The 17777-nt window shown below is 44.5% G+C and overlaps 1 protein-coding gene and 1 long non-coding RNA gene across 3 annotated transcripts in view; one reads left to right on the top strand and one right to left on the bottom strand.

Annotated features, from left to right (window-relative positions):
* Positions 1 to 17777, bottom strand: part of PDZRN3 (PDZ domain containing ring finger 3) — a 369995-nt gene that overhangs the window by 188904 nt on the left and 163314 nt on the right. The window lies entirely within an intron of this gene.
* Positions 1897 to 4420, top strand: LOC134957110 (uncharacterized). Its single transcript, XR_010186465.1, has 3 exons — positions 1897 to 1995; positions 3023 to 3234; positions 4348 to 4420. It is a non-coding gene; the product is annotated as an uncharacterized LOC134957110 (long non-coding RNA).

Raw genomic sequence — 17777 nt, 5'->3', positions numbered from 1 at the left:
GATAGCTGGTCGCAGTATAACACCAGTATGTGTGTAAATACCTTTTTGGATACCCTCCTGCTTTCTATCAGCAGGATCCTTAAGGGCGGCCATCTCATGAGAGGGTAGAGCCCTTGTTCTTACAAGCGTGTGAGCGCCTTATCCCCCCTAGGGGGTGTTTCCCAACGCACCCTAACCTCTGGCGGGAAAGGGTATGCAGCCAATACTTTTTAAGAAATTATCAATTGTTATCGGGGGGAAACCCACGCATCATCACACACCTCATTTTATTTCTCAGATTCAGGAAAACTACAGGTAGTTTTTCCCTCACCGAACATAATACCCCTTTTTGGTGGTACTCGTATTATCAGAAATGTATAAAAACATTTGCCATTGTCTCAACCATGTAACGTGTGGCCCTACTGGAAATCACGGTTGTCTCTTCACCGTCGACACAGGAGTCAGTATCCGTGTCGGCGTCTGTATCTGCCATCTGAGGTAACGGCCGCTTTAGAGCCCCTGACGGCCTATGAGACGTCTGGACAGGCACAAGCTGAGTAGCCGGCTGTCTCATGTCAACCACTGTTTTTTTATATAGAGCTGACACTGTCACGTAATTTTCAACAGTACATCCACTCAGGTGTCGACCCCCTAGGGGGTGACATCACTGTTACAGACACTCTGCTCCGTCTCCACATCATTTTTCTCCTCATACATGTCGACACAAACGTACCGACATACAGCACACACACAGGGAATGCTCTGATAGAGGACAGGACCCCACTAGCCCTTTGGGGAGACAGAGGGAGAGTATGCCAGCACACACCAGAGCGCTATATATATACAGGGATAACCTTATATAAGTGTTTTTCCCCTTATAGCTGCTGTATGTTTTAATACTGCGCCTAAATAGTGCCCCCCTCTCTTTTTTTAACCCTTTCTGTAGTGCAGGGAAGAGCCAGGGAGCTTCCCTCCAACTGAGCTGTGAGGGAAAATGGCGCCAGTGTGCTGAGGAGATAGGCTCCGCCCCCTTTTCGGCGGCCTTATCTCCCGGTTTTTTGTATATTCTGGCAGGGGTTAAATGCATCCATATAGCCCAGGAGCTATATGTGATGCATTTTTTGCCATGTAAGGTATTTCTGTCATGTTTTATTGCGTCTCAGGGCGCCCCCCCCAGCGCCCTGCACCCTCAGTGACCGGAGTGTGAAGTGTGCTGAGAGCAATGGCGCACAGCTGCAGTGCTGTGCGCTACCTTATTTGAAGACAGGAACGTCTTCTGCCGCCGCTTTCTCCGGACCTCTTCGCTCTTCTGGCTCTGTAAGGGGGCCGGCGGCGCGGCTCCGGGACCCATCCAGGCTGAACCTGTGATTGTCCCTCTGGAGCTAATGTCCAGTAGCCAAGAAGCCCAATCCACTCTGCACGCAGGTGAGTTCGCTTCTTCTCCCCTTAATCCCTCGATGCAGTGAGCCTGTTGCCAGCAGGTCTCACTGAAAATAACAAACCTAAACTAAAACTTTCACTAAGAAGCTCAGGAGAGCCCCTAGTGTGCACCCTTCTCATCGGGCACAGAAATCTAACTGAGGCTTGGAGGAGGGTCATAGGGGGAGGAGCCAGTGCACACCAGATAGTCCTAAAGCTTTCTTTAGATGTGCCCAGTCTCCTGCGGAGCCGCTATTCCCCATGGTCCTTACGGAGTCCCCAGCATCCACTTAGGACGTTAGAGAAAATGGAGCAATCAGGTACCACTATTAACTAAAGTGGAGTAATGAGAACTGGTGATAGCCAAGAAGTAAAATGGACCAAACAGTCACTGCTGAGGGTCTAGACGTAAACGTCAGTAATCCGGCACAGTGGAGGGTATATCCGTTCACATTTGAATCACATTTTTATCTATTTTTTTTATGCTCTTTAGTCAAGTTAGAATGTTAAAGCCATGATTATATGGAAAATGCGATCACACGCATTCACATCTCCGGGGTACTCCCTATGCAGCTTCCAGTTACTCTTCAGGAAAAGGTAGGCTTTAAAACTAATATATTTTCAATGTTTTCCTAATTCCTCTCCCTAATATGTAATATTTTCTGGGATTAGAGACTATCTGGGCAAGTCACAGCAGAGTGCGCCATAATGACTGAAAAGGAAAGTGTTACGCCACTTTCCCATGTAGGAAAGAGGTCTTTGAATTGGAGCAATAATCCTTGGTCTGATTACCAAATTAGCTGGATCTTTATAGATCAAGTCACTGTCGAGGGAACTGGCGACCCTTAAAAAGAGGGGATTAAACCAACACAGAGCACTAATTTCAGAGCAGTTACTTCAGATGCAAAAACACTGTCAGGTGTGCCCCCCTAGGTCACAAATACCTCCTTCTCCGAGGAGCAAAAGGCTCTGGGGTTTACGCCGGATCCTTTGATGTTAGAGAGGTTATTCCTGAACAAGGAGGGAGGGAACCTGGGGTTAAAATGTGCCGATGGGAGCCTGAGAATTTGGAGGAAATCTTGTGAGTGACAAGTTGGGATCTCATTAATTCACGTTGATACAACTAGTCGGCTGCAGGCTTTTCATCTCCCAAGAGGGCTGATTTAAAACGAGTGCGCTGTAATTAACCTGCGTGTAAATGTCAAGGCTTCAATTGGAAACTAAAGCTGTAATGTTTGCTGAGTAGGGCGCAAAAGAAAAGCCGCCTCGCTGTAGTTAGAAGATTACTGGATAAACCCACAACAAAAACACGCAATAATGAATATCCACCCCTAACTCTGCTTACAATACTTCAGGGAGAGGGATGTAGGGACAAAGTCGCAGACTGGGATCTGCACTTGTTCAGAAAAGCTGATGTCATTTTATAGCTGGTGGAGTCCATGTTTTTATGCAAATTCACCCAGTGTTGGGTCAGGTCACCCATGGTGTTATTTAAATCTGTCAAGTCCACATCATCATTGTTATGCTAAACCAGTATGGGCTACTAACGAACTAATATAAGAAACAATGTAATGTTCTTGTTGACTTTGGTTGGAGTTGACGAATATATGATAAATTATAACAGGTTGACCGCTCTCTGCATGTAATGTGAAGCCAGAAGTGGTGTAAAGCAGGGGGAGAATTTTACATTGCACAGAACAGATAGAGCTCAGAGTGGCATTCCAAAGCCTCTCTGCTCAATGTATCCTGTGACTGTGGACGCCATCCCACTCCAGGACATTGCGCAGAATTATAAATCATCAACGGCAGGCTGAAGAAACAAACCAAGGACAAATGGTGAATGACATTATCTTTATAGCATGCTATAGTGATTTAGGTTTGAAAAAAATACAGTTTCTGGTATTAAAAATTGGTATATTCCACAGCGCTTTATAGAGAGTAGTTGGCCATTAACTTCAGCTCCTACCCCAGTGGAACTTACAATCTATGGGGTCTATGTACTAACCCTTATAGCGAAATAAAGTGGATGAAGATAAAGTACTAGTCAATCAGCTCATAACTGTCATTTTTCAAACACAGCATTTAACATGGCAGTTAGGAGCCGATTGGCTGGTACTTTCTCTCTCTACAATTCTTAGTACATAGACCCCTATGTTCCTTACCACATGAACACACACACACATACACACTAGGATTCATTTTTTTCCGGAACCAATTCACCTACCAGTATATTTTTCGATTATGAAGTACACAGTGGAAACCCACTTAAGCACAGGGAAAACATATAAACTCCCTACAGTTAGGGCTATGGTGGAACTCGAACCCTAGACCCCACTGCTGCAGGCAGTAATGGTAACCATTACAGCAACCATGCTACTCCATCAAAATAGAAATGGGCAAAGCCTGATTATTGAGTACGGGCATATGGATCAGTCAAACACAACAGGTGTTCTACTAAATTAAGAACAGCTAAAATATCAGAGACTATTAGATGAAACGGTGGAAGATAGGGAGTATTCTTATTTGACTTGTGTATATCCTCTGCTTATCAGCACGGACAAAACCACCGCTGACCATGGCAAACAGGCCAATTATGTGGTAGTAAATCCTATAACATCACTGTACAGAGGTAGAACACTTTTCCTTTCATGTAGACATCAGCCCTCACACGCCCCGTCTCTCCTGTCTGTCTTCTATCTTACTGACAGGCCCAGTGTAGTCTCTCTCTTCTCTTCTTCGCTGCTTTGTTTTCCTCTGGCCTCTTTTCATGTCTCTTGCTATCTATGATTTTATCTCACCTTCTGCCAAACTTTTTTGTGCTCCCAGTGACATTATTTTCACATTCCCATTTTCCTACTTGTAAAACAAGGAATTTCAGTCATGCCGCAAGGTCAGCCTCTAAAAACAGAAAATAGCTATATGGGTTTTTTATGTCTTTGTTTTCTGCAGGATTTGTTCAGAGTGGGATGTATTCTGTCCATGGAGATTAAGGGACCTTGACAGAACTAGACATATTTGAAAAAATGATTTGCTTGAAGGCCGGGACACAGTTTTTGAAGCAGCTGACGTTTTTCATGAACTGATAGCAACTTGGCAATGTAAACACACAAATTTGGAGATATGACTCTGAAAATGTATTGCCCGTTTCTGAGCGACGGCAGGAGGTGGCTAAGCAGATAGGTTATATTGTAGGGCCTGATTGAGACATCAAACCAATGGCGATGTTGCATGCAACTGAGCGATTATCGGCATCTCTGAATCAGGCCATAGTGCACACATTAGACATACTGGTTGGCAAGGCATGCTGGGACTTGTAGCCTGACCACAGACAAAGTGCCTGTCACCGGTTTTCTATGTGTGCTGTATACAGAACAGCACAACATGTACCTATAAAGATGGGGCTATAATAGCTGCATAACCTCTTAGGTTTTTGAACAAATTAGTCAAACTTACTAAAAAGAGCAAGGAGGTATTGCCCAATCAGATTTCAACTATCATTTATCTAGTGCACTCTATTAAATGATAGCTAGATCCTGATTGGTTGCTTTGAGTAACACCTACATTTCTCCTTTTGGAAGGTTTGATACTGTAAATCTCCCACGAAACGTTCAAGACCCCTGACTGGCGGCTCTGCCCAGCCGCAAGCAGTCCTGTGGCGCGTGAGGCAAAATAGCTTTTCTGCCCCCATAACTCTGTATGCCACAGTCTGCAGCTAAACCTTTTCAAGTGTTTAATGAAAGTGGATGGGGCTTACGGTAGAGTGGTGTTCTAGAGTGCTCCCACTTACTGGTAATGGTGCTTGCATTGAGTGCCACTTGTATCCTGAAGTCCCCCTTAGCGGAAAGGTCTTACAAGGTAGGTTTGTCCTTTTAAAATCACACTATGTAAGTATGGAGACTTATTAGGGATGTTCTATCAGCCATGGGACACATGTAACATTGTAATCACGCTACACGCTTTAGGTTTGAAAGCTCTGTTCTACAAAATGTTTCTTCATTAATGCAAAGAAATGAGTCCTAGCCGACTACTGGGTTACCTGGCTTGCTCAATGGGTGCAGCTAGTTACTGTTAGTGGGTACTCTCTGTTGGTAAACCAATGGCTAGAAATTACAGCCAATATGGTACTGGATGTCCATAGCTCTTATCCAGTCAGAAACTGTCCTTTGTACTAGTGCAGAGGTTCTCAAACTCGGTCCTCGGGGGCACACACAGTGCATGTTTTGCAGGTAACCCAGCAGGTGCACAGGTGTATTAATTACTCACTGACACATTTTAAAAGGTCCACAGGTGGAGCTAATTATTTCACTTGCGATTCTGTGAGGAGACCTGCAAAACATGCACTGTGTGTGCCCCCGAGGACCGAGTTTGAGAACCTCTGTACTAGTGTGTCTGATCATTCCCCCAGGGAATTGGTGATTCATTACAGAAATTGACCACCAGAGAGCGCCATTAAGAGCAAGCACTGGATTTATGACAGTGGAAAAATGAGGCAGCGTATCTAATATGCAGTAAATATTAAGTGGTGAAGTAAAGGTGTAAGGATCCTCTTTGTCTGCCTAGACTATACTACAAGTAACGTCCAGCAGCAATCTATAGAAGGAACTATAATACAACACATTTGAAACATGTATGCATCGAAGAGCATATGCTGGAGCTTGTAGTTCCTCAGCTGCCAAATAGGTACTGTGTACACAGCAGATGCTATTTTGGCTACTTCAGTTCATGCGTGACTGGAGCAGGGGTTAGAGGTACTGGCTCAAGTCCCCATTTCAGGTACCTCCCAGATAATCCCTACAGTGAAGGAGCCACTGGTTTTTGCTGGGTACTAAAACTGCAGAGATTAACATTGCAAGTAATTCCTTTTGAAGTTTAATAGCATCCAGTTTAACCCTTGCCAGTGCTGGAATGACCAGGCACCACACTCTGCTAGGTCTTGTACAGCTGACTAAACATGTGCACACAGAGATTACAGCACAATGCATGCACGCACAGACATTGCCGCACTGTACATGCGCACAGAGATTGACGCACCATGCATGTGCACAGAGATTGCCGCACCATCCATTTACACAAAGAGACTGCAGCAGCATGCATGCACACACATAGATTTCCGCACAATGCATGCACGCACATAGATTGCAGCACCATGCATGTGTACACAGAGATTGCAGCAACATACATGCGCACACAGAGATTGCAGCACAATGCATGCGCATAGATTGCAGCACAATGCATGCGCACACAGAGATTGCAGCACCAAGCATGCGCACACAGAGATTGCCGCACCATCCATTTACACAAAGAGACTGCAGCAGCATGCATGCACACACATAGATTTCCGCACAATGCATGTGCACAAAGAGATTGCAGCACAATGTATGTGCACACAGAGATTGCAGCACCATGCATACACACACAGAGATTGCACCATTGTGCATGCGCACATAGATTGCAGCACCGTGCATGCACACATACAGATTGCAGAACAGTGCGTACGCACACAGGGATTACAGCACCGTGCATACACACACATAGATTGCAGTACCATGCATGCGCACACAGATATTGCAGCACCATGCATGCGCACACAGATTGCAGCACCATGCATGCGCACACAGATTGCAGCACCATGCATGCGCACATAGAGATTGCAGGACCATGCATGCACACACAGAGATTGCAGCACCATGCATACACACATAGAAAGTGCAGAACCATGCATGTGCAAAGAGATTGCAGCACAATGCATGCGCACTGAGATTGCAGCACTGTGCATGCGCACACACAGATTGCAGGACAGTTCGTACACACATACAGATTGTAGCACTGTGCATACGCACATAGAGATTGCAACACCATGCATACACACACACACAGGCAGATTTTGCAGCACCATGCAGACACACACACACACACACACACACACACACACACACACACACACACACACACAGGCAGATTTTGCAGCACCATGCAGACACACACAACATAAAATTATAATAATGTCTTGCAAGCTTATTTCTAAGTCATCACTATTTGGACAGCCAGTACATCTGATGAAAGGTTATCGTCATACATCTCTTGCAATCGTAGCTGAGTATCACCTGCATGCGATGCATGGGGCACATGTTCTTAGTGTATGTTTATTACTCCATGTATTTTTTAAGAGCAACTAAGGTCAATAATTCTATGAACAATCAAATGGACCGCAATAAGGTATATGTGCATATACACATACATTGACAGTCGTTTACTAATATTCCTCAACCTGCACTAAACTTACACTGACCAATGAGACGTTTCCTTTCATCTGCTGAATGCAAGGAAGACAATGAGAGCAGATACCTGTTGTTATAGATTTGGTGCAAATTTAAGCAAAGTTAATTAATAAACCTCAAACTATAAAGGAAATAATTGCACCCTGACACAGAGGGACACAACTCATCTACTGACATGCAAACACTTTTGCCAGGCCATATACTATGCACCAAAGAACGCTGGTGAAAATGCACTAAAATAAATAACTGTTAAATAACGTCAAGAATCAATAAGTAATTGCCGCTGGGAAGACCAAGTGACACAAGAGAAGCCCAATATATACCTGTATAGAAAGGGTTAAGGCGTTCCTCCTCTGACCTCAGATTTCTGTTTTTTCACAACTTCATTTTAATCCTATTAGTCAAATATCAAAGAGAACAGGATTCATTGGCCGGGTGAAATGAAGCAACAATATGGGATTAATACATAGAAGGCCAATACCCGCAGTAGACTTTCCGTCTCAATTAAGTGTTTCTCATTATTAAGTGCTACTGACAGTCATGCGTCCAAGCCAGCAGAGTATAAAGCCGCCGGTGACCAAATGGGACTTTTAAAAAGACTAATTAATTGAGTATAATTTGTGCTGCATCTCTGAGGCATCTGAAACACGCTCCTGGGAGACTGCGCAATCATGACCGTTTCAAATGCACCATTATTTGTTGCGTGGATGGAATAGAAGTATTAAAACGCCTCTATATTATTGTGCTGCATTTACTGCACCAAGAAGAAAAGTAAAGAAACATGAAATGACAATGTTAGTATACACATTCCCAAGCAAAATGTAAGGGCACCTGGAGAAATGAACATGCCCCCGTTGGAGGAGCTTAACCTGCGCGTTTCACATTGCACAAGTTTCAGAACCAAGTGTACACAACTAATGGGCCCTACACACCCAGCGATGTGCCGCCAAGGTGCCCGACGGCCGATAGGCGGCCCGGCGGCAGGGAGGGAGTGACGGGGGGAGTGAAGTTTATTCACTCCCCCCGTCACCCAGCTCCATAGCAGTGCATGCTAATATAGAAGAGATTGTTCATATTGGCCTGCATGTATAAACGACCCGGGACCAACGATGAAAGAGCGCGGGGCCTCGCATCGTTCAACGTTGGTGCCCACACACTGAATGATGTGAACGTTCATATAGTTCAGTTAGATCTTTAAGTGTGTAGGGTCTATAAGACTCCTACGCGTTTCAGTCTCCTCTCTCCCTGTAACAATGCTGCATCGCTGAAGGGTTGAGCCACACACAGAGCGTTTTGTTTTGCACATAATAATATCAGTAAATTAGGGCATGTCCCTATTTGCAACCTACAGCCTACACAGCTGCAGAGGCGAAGGCAAGCACTTTTATCTCACCCAGATGCTGCCAATCAATGCACATGGGGAGTCATTCCGAGTTGATCGCTAGCTGCATTCGTTCGCTGTGCAGCGATGAGGCAAAAAAACGGCACTTCTGCGCATGCGGCGCAATGTGCACGTGCAACGTACTAATACAACGAACAATGTAGTTTCACACAGGGTCTAGCGAAGCTTTTCAGTCGCACTGCTGGCCGCAGAGTGATTGACATGAACTGGGCGTTTCTGGGTGTCAACTGACCGTTTTCAGGGAGTGGTCGAAAAAATGCAGGCGTGCCAGGAAAAATGCAGGCGTGGCTGGGCGAACGCAGGGCTTGTTTGTGACGTCAAATCCGGAACTGAACAGTCTGCAGTCATCGCAAGCGCTGAGTAGGTATTGAGCTACTCTAAGGGGTATATGCAATTGGAATTCGATCGTTTTTTAATTCGACAGTCACAAACCCTCCCGCCGGGACCTGAATTCGACATATTCAATAAAAAACGCATTCTACAGTTCCGCTGTCGAAAAACGGACCAATTGATGATAGTGTGCGTCCTGGATTTGACTTCATGGACGGCACAAAAGTGTTCAATAATCTTGAACTTGTGGTTCTCCAAGTACCAGCTTGTGGGGGAGGCTTGCTGGGACTTGTAGTTCTGCTACAAAAAACAATATTTTTTTTTGACACTTGGCTATCAGCCCCCCATCCGCCACCCTTGGATGGGGGGGGGACAGCCTCGGGCTTCACCCCTGGCCCTTGGGTGGCTGAAGGGGGGGATCCCTTGATTTAAGGGGTCCCCACTCCTCCAGGGTACCCCGGCCAGAGGTGACTAGTTAGTGATTTAATGCCAGGGCCGCAGGGACCTATATAAAAGTGTCCCCCGGCTGTGGCATTATCTCTCTGACTAGTGGAGCCCGGTGCTGGTGTGAAAAATACGGGGGACCCCTACGTGTTTTGTCCCCCGTATTTTTGGCACCAGGACCAGGCGCAGAGCTCGGTGCTGGTTGTTAAAATACGGGGGATCCCCTGTCATTTTCCCCCCCGTATTTTTACAACCAGGACCGGCTCAAAGAGCACGAGGCTGGTTATGCTTAGGAGGGGGGACCCCACGCATTTTTTTTCTGAAATTTTAACCGATTCCCACCCCTTCCCACTGAAAAACATGCACTGATCTCTCCATATTATTTTAGTCAGTAAAAAAAAATATATATTCTTATAAAAAATCTATTAAATAATACTTGTGGCTCCTAATAGACAAACCAAGTAGATAATCCTTTCTAATATAAATAGATATGCTATTAGCAATCAAAAAAACACAAAAAAACCCCATGTTTTTAAAAATGTTTTATTAGATCACAACAGCAAAATGAGGCGGAATGAAATTGCCGAAATTACTGTCGAATCGACATTCTTCAATTGAATATACTTTTATCGAAAAGCCGCATTTTTACCATTGCAGACATGTCGAATTTGACAAATGTCGAATTGCAAAAAGTCGAATCTGAAATGGCAGGTTTTTTGTCGAAAAGTACTGTATTGCATTGTCGAATCCAATTCGACAGGTATTTTGTCGAAAATGCCCCGTTTTTCGACATTTGTGGCAATTCGACCGCAATTGCATATACCCCTAAAACTGCACAAAAAAAACTTTGCCGCCGCTCTGCGAACCTTTCATTCGCACTTCTGCTAAGCTAAAATACACTCCCAGTGGGGGGGCGGCATAGTGTTTGCACAGCTGCTTAAAACTGCTAGCGAGCGAGCAACTCGGAATGACCACCATGGTGCGTGGCGGTAGTAATGTGGTTTACCTGCAGCTGGGCGACTTGTGCCGGTGACTTTGAAATAAAAAGGTTGAGGGGGGGGGGGGGGGGGCTACGGGAAACACTGTTTTTCTACGTGTGAACCTGTAACAAAGGACAGGCCGTATAAAAACATTGCTGGCTTCATCTGCAGTGTGACAAATATTGCAATAACAAAGCACCAGTTAAATGCAGCCCTCTCTGCTCCTGTGCGAGATTGATGAACAAACCACTGGCCATCTATAAGCACTAAGCCACCCAAAGGACACATCAATTCTGGCTTCCCAAGCACTGACTTATGGGCAGGAGTTCTCAAAGCGACAGAACATTAGGACAATCCAATCCTAAAGCAAGACAATAGCGAGAGTACAATACTACTAATTAGGGAGAGACAGCTGGCTTCAAAGTAGTGACCAGCGTGGCAATCATCCCTGATCTGGCATGTTCCCCGGATGGCTTCTGAAATCAGATGCCATGCTATTCTCAGGTACTACCACGTGCCCGATTCATACAGGCTGCAATGTTGTCTATATACCCACCATGCCATCATCAACTAACCCTTTCCTTCCCCCTCTGTCTGTAGACTATAAGCTGTCATGAGCAGGACCCTCTTGTGCCCCTCCCCTGCCTACATTGGTCCCAAACCCCTCTATGGGTACTGTGACTGAATATGGCACAATGTCTATATAACCCACGTTCTACAGTATTTGTCCATTGCATCTTCTTTTTTCATGCTGGTTTGATTGTATTGTTTATGCTTATGTACTTTGTATGGCACTGCAGAACCCTTTTGGCACCATATAAAGTATAATAATAATAATAATAATAATAATAATATCTTGCCGGAATCACACTGGCTCCCGCATTTAGGTCATTCTTCAGACCCCGCCGCTATTGCGGCGTGTGGCGCAGTTTGCCGCGGCTGAGCGGACATACACATTGCAGCTGCATCTGTGATGGACATCGGCGGGCATTCGTGGGGCGGCAAGACAACAATGAGGGGGCTGGCCGGGACCATTTTTGGGGCGGCTGCGTGACACCACGCGCAGCCGCTCAGTAAAAAAAGATGGCCGCTGAACGCCTGACAGCTCAGCCAGGCTGCGCTTCCGGGGTCAACCTTGGATCCGATGCCTCCGCAATCTGATTGCGGACGCATCGGAGGACGACCTCACACATGCTGGACAGCCTTGCCCTGTGCAGGGCGGCCCCCAGCATGGGCGGAGATGGACGCAGATCTGTGTATGCAGCCATCTGCGTTCATCTCTGAATAACCCCCATGGTTCATTTGGTCCTTTGTGTTTTATCATTACTTAGTCCAAGCCATTCAAAACCACCCTCAATGGTAAATTAGTTGCGATAGGATCAGTGGTTAAGAATCCCAGATTCATCTAACTTTGGACAAAGCAGCTGGACATGACATGAAAATATTGGACATGGATGGCTTTGCGCAGGTTTAGCTACGCAGGCGGGTGTGTAGCAGCTTGTGCAGAATACGTGCAAAAATATACAACCAGCTGCAATACAACTTTAAACAACACTATTATAATTATCCTTTATTGCTATGGTTCACTGGCTGAACCCAGAGTTGGTGCTACAGATGGCAGTGGGGAGGAGATGATAGTATAAGTGAGGGAAGGAAATGTACGTGACAGAGGAGGGCCCTGCTTGTGAGAGTTTACAATATAACAGAATTTATATATCTTATCAGCAGTGCAAGGTTTTGCTGGGTGGAACATTTTACCCCTCTTCACCACCTTAGGAGTCGAATTTTTATAAATCCCTGCTTAGTGGGTGGCTGCAAAAAACGGTCACAGTTTCCAGACCGCCCAGCAGGTCACATGTTCCAGGTCACTCAGCAGGTGCACAGGGAGAGTTCACCAACTGTCACATTTCCCAGAGCACAATAGTGATACATTGCAAATGGCAGGTGGACATTTTTCCACATAACTCCGAAGTGAAGCAACCAATTCCAACGCTAATATTTTTCTACAAATCCACGGACCACAGATGTGCCCTGCTCAGACAACGGCATCATAGAAATACGTCACTCATAAAAGTCATCCTTCTGCTATTAAAATATAGATGATAATAATAATAATAATATGAATAATATGAATAATATGAATAAATATTCAAACAAGTCAAGTAACGTTATACAGAGAGAACACGAAAAGTGCTGGAGGAGTGCTTGGCCTCTCTGACACTTATAATGTTTTTTTGGGTTCTCTCGCAGCCAGTCTGATGCACAAACTATTTGGAGTCCCCACAGCTGTTCAGCATAAGAGACAGCATTTAATTGGGTGTTAATCAGAAGCAGAGACGGTCAGTTATATCACACTTCAAGACCCTGTATCCTAACTGATCCACAAGGAGACTCTATTATAACACTTGAATAATATATACCTTAGAAGACATATATATTCTTGCATAACACAGGGATATATTGCATTTTTGACATATAACATAGCAAATTCCTTGTTCTGTGATATTATTTTCATGAAACACGTTTTTACCATTCAACTTAGGGGACTTTGGGGTCTATTTACTAAGAATTGGATGGAGAAAAAGTCCCAGCCAATCAGCTGCTAACTGCCATTTTGAAACCCAGCCTGTAACATGGCAGTTAAGAGCTGATTGGCTGGTACTTTATCTCCATCCAAGGCTTAGTAAATAGACCCCTGTATTGGAACTAATGTATTATAAATATGCGGTAGTGATATCCTATGAGTGTAGTTGTGAGCATACCCTCCAACCGTCATGATTTTGTCGGGACAGTCGCGCTTTTCAGGCACTGTACCTCTGTCCCACCCATGGGCCACAGTATTTCATGGTGGGGAGGCCCCCTTACACCCAGTGCAAGAGGTGAATAGATGCCTGCCCATGAGTGCAGGGTCTATTCACGGGAGAAAGGGTCAGGCATGCCCAGTAACGCCCAATGTGCTGGGTGTGCCCCCAACGTGACGAAAATGGGGACCATGCCCCCTAATATGGAGTCCCCAACTTTTCTGTAACACAGAAAAGTTGGGAAGTATGATTGTGAGGACGCCTATAAAGCAGTAATACCATTAAAAGATGAGGCATGTTTATTTTTATTTTTTTAAATCTGTTTATTGGTAAAGAGAAAAATACAAGTGTAACACACACACTGCACACAATAGCTGTATAGCGACAATATCAAATCTCAGGTTGTATAGGAATGTACAACATTATTTCCATACAGGAGCAATCGCGTACATTAGTAGAGAAAGTGATAATAACAGTAGGTTACGGGTAATGCTAAATATATTGCAAGGATCTGTCATTTCTCGGTGTCATGCCATTAACAGTGTGTATATGCTAGTCTAAAACAGTGTTCCTGAAAACAGTAAAGTTGGGATTAGAAGGGTGGTGATCCCCTCGTAAGCATTTCTATATTGTACCATGTAGTATATTTAACCACTTTCCGCATGTTATCATGAATTGGTTGTGGCAAGGTTATCACGTAGGTAGCCATATTGTAAAAAACTTGGAAGAGTTGGATTCCGCTCTAAGAGAGCATTCAATCCAGTCCATTTGATATAGATGCGTCAGTCTAGGAAATAAAAGGGTTATGGGTATAGGGGTTCCGTGTATCCATTGGGATAGAATAGTCTTTTTCGAAGCTGCCGCTATCCTAGCTAATAGCAGTTTATTGCCTGTAGGTAATGAGCAACTATCAGAGTCATATTGGTTCCAGAAAGCCCAGAGTAAAGTTGGTTTGATAGGGATGTTTAGAGTCGTTGTAATATAATTACAGACGTCTTTCCAAAATAGCTGTATTATAGGACATGACCAAAGACAGTGGATGATGTCAGCATCATGTGTGGAGCACTTGAAGCAATTGGAGTTATCAGAGATGCCCGTGAGGTATCTGAGACGGGGAGTATAATACGCCCTGTGTAATATTTTTAAATGCATTTCTGCATAGGAGGAGGATACTAAATATTTATTAAGTAACAAGTGCCAATGTATTATGGTCTGTAGAGGGATGTCTGGTAGAGTGGTCGACCATTTAGCTAGGCCTGTGGTTTGACAATCTAGGTCAAGTTGGCGTCTGGTGTGTGCATAAATAAAGGATGTTGGATAGGAAGACTGGGGGTTTAAACGCAGTTGGGTGTCCAGGGGAAAGTTATAATCTGCTGGCCGTAAACGTGTTATCAATTGCGTTGCAAAGCTGCGTACTTGAAAATATGCGAATAGTGGTATATGTAAGTTCGGGAATTTAATCTTTAATTGCGACAAGGTAAGTACTTCGGTGCAGGTGACATTTAAGAATTGATATACTAAACGTAAGCCTTGGGAGTACCAAGTCTTGATAATAGCATCTGTGTCTCCGCCTTGAAAGTCTGGGTTATGCAGGAGCGGTTGGAATAGAGAGCAGGTAGTTGTCAGCCCTTTGCGTTTTCGAAGATGTTGCCACGCTTTGTATGGAGCGAGTAGCAGCGGGTTCGAGCGGATGGACGTCAGTGTGAAGGGGTCTGGAAAATGTAATATGGTAGACAAAGTACCATGGGATAGCATACTCTGTTCCAAAGATATATTAGTGTAGTCAGAGGAACCTCTCACCCAGTCAAGGGCATATCTGTAATTAGCGGCTAAAGAATAGTCTTCTGGGCATGGTATATTCACGCCACCCAGCGTTGTCTGTTGTTTCAGTTTAAAAAGGGCTATACGTGGACGTTTGTTTGTCCATATGAAAGTATTAAGGGCCTTGTTAATTGTTTGTATATCTCGTTTGGTCAGAAGATATGGGAGCATTTGGATCGGGTATAGTAGACGGGGGAAGGAGATCATTTTATATAAGTGGCATCTACCTATATATGAGATTGGTAAGGTTTGCCAGCGTGTAAAATCTTCAATCATTTTGTTAATGGCACGGGAAAAGTTCAGTGGGTACAGTTCGGCTAGGGTTGGTGAGAAGCGTAAGCCCAGGTAGGTTATGAAACCAGACGCCCATTTAAAGGGAAATCTGGAGCCCCAATTTCGTGCGGCCTTGGGTCCAAGAGCCAAAGCTTCTGTTTTATCGAAATTGATTAAGAAGCCCGAGATCAAGTGGAAATCATGTAGCGTGGTCAGTAATGAAGGGAACGCCTTTATAGGATCACTAAAATATAATAAAAGGTCATCCGCAAAGGCCGAAACCTTCACTGGTTGTGTGCCAATTTTTATTCCTTCCCAGGCAACATTTTGCACGCAGGTGCGTATCAGTGGATCTAGAGCTAGGTTAAAAAGTAAGGGAGATAGGGGGCATCCCTGGCGCGTACCTCTATGTAAAGAAAAGGCCGGTGTGTTCAATCCATTAATGGTTAGGTGGGCTTGTGGATTAGAGTAAAGCATACTGAAGACTTTAGTGAACCCCTCTCCGAATTGTTGAGTGTGGAAAATTCTAAGTAGATGTGCCCATGATACACGGTCAAACGCTTTGTCAGCATCACAGCTGACCACAAGTGCCTTAGATGTTGTGGAGTCTTTGACACTATGTATTGCTGCTATCAGGGTTCGTACATTATGTATTGATGTTCTAGTTTTAACAAACCCCGTTTGGGCAGGATGTAAGATACGCATTAGTATCGGTTGGAGACGAGCGGCCAATAATTTGGTGAATAGTTTTAGATCTTGGTTAAGAAGAGATATGAGTCGGTAGGACTGGACATATGATGGGTCTTTACCCGGCTTAGGGAATACTACTATTCTAGCTTCTGTGAATCTCGGGGGTGGTGGGGACCCTTTCAGCAGTGAGTTAAACAACGTCAATAAATATGGTGTTATGTGGGGAGCTAGCATTTTGTAATATATTGCTCCAAACCCATCCGGGCCTGGTGATTTTCCATTGTGAAGTGACTTAATCAAGAACAACAGCTCTGTGTCTGTTATAGGGCACGTTAGTGATTCTCGTTCTTCCTCTGTCAATGTAGGTAAGTTAGCTTCGTCCAAAAACTTCATACCCTCTGTGGGCCTATCTAAAGGTGCCGCGTATAAGTTTGAATAGTATTGTAGGAAGGTGTTTGACATAATTTGTGTGTCCATAGTTGAGGAAGTCGGGTCGGTATGTAAGCTAGTTATACGGGAGGGGGCAGTAGATGATCTCACTAAGTTGGCCAATAATTTACCCGACTTATTACCCCCTCGGAAGAATTTGTTCCTCTGTACGTCATAGGAGAAACTGGCTCTCTCGGTGCAAAGTGCATCATAGAGATGTTTTGCGTCAATATAATTTTGTCTGTTGTCTGGAGAATCATTTAATGTCAGTGTATTATACGCTGCGGTCAAAGCCTTGCTCAGGTCACTCAACTGGGTATTCGTTTTCTGGAAACGTATTCTAATATTTGTCCTCGGACAACTGGTTTGGAGGCCGACCAAAACAAATTAATGTCGTTCTCATGAACCTTATTATCCTCAGTGTAGTTAAGGAAGGCTCTGGTGAGAAATTGTTTAAAGTCCTCAGAAGTTTCTAGGTAAGCGGGGAAGCGCCAATTATAGGACCTAGGTAAGGGAGTATCTAGGTTGATTGATAACCAAATCGGAGCATGGTCCGAGAGTGAGATTGGTTCAATTTTAGTATCCACTACATGATGTAAAAGAGAATCAGTGATTAACCAATAGTCTAATCTGGAGGAGGAATGGTGCGGGTGGGAGTAGAAGGTATATTCGCGAGCGTCTGGGTTACGAATTCTCCAGGGGTCGGACAGTCGTAGAGAAGTGGTGAGTAAGGTGAGTGAGGGTGGAGTGGTGATCGTATGAGTACCGGATATAGCTGTTTTGTCAATACCAGCTGACTGTACACAATTAAAGTCTCCTCCCATGATAATTTCTCCCTCTGCCCAATCTTGCAAATTTTTGTAGATATCAGAAAAGAATGATGTGTTAGGGCCATTAGGGGCATATATGTTGGCTATCGTATAGGGCGTAT

The sequence above is a fragment of the Pseudophryne corroboree genome, chromosome 9 (genome assembly GCF_028390025.1).
Source record: "Pseudophryne corroboree isolate aPseCor3 chromosome 9, aPseCor3.hap2, whole genome shotgun sequence".
Lineage (NCBI taxonomy): Eukaryota > Metazoa > Chordata > Amphibia > Anura > Myobatrachidae > Pseudophryne > Pseudophryne corroboree.
This window is presented reverse-complemented; position numbering and strand designations above follow the sequence as displayed.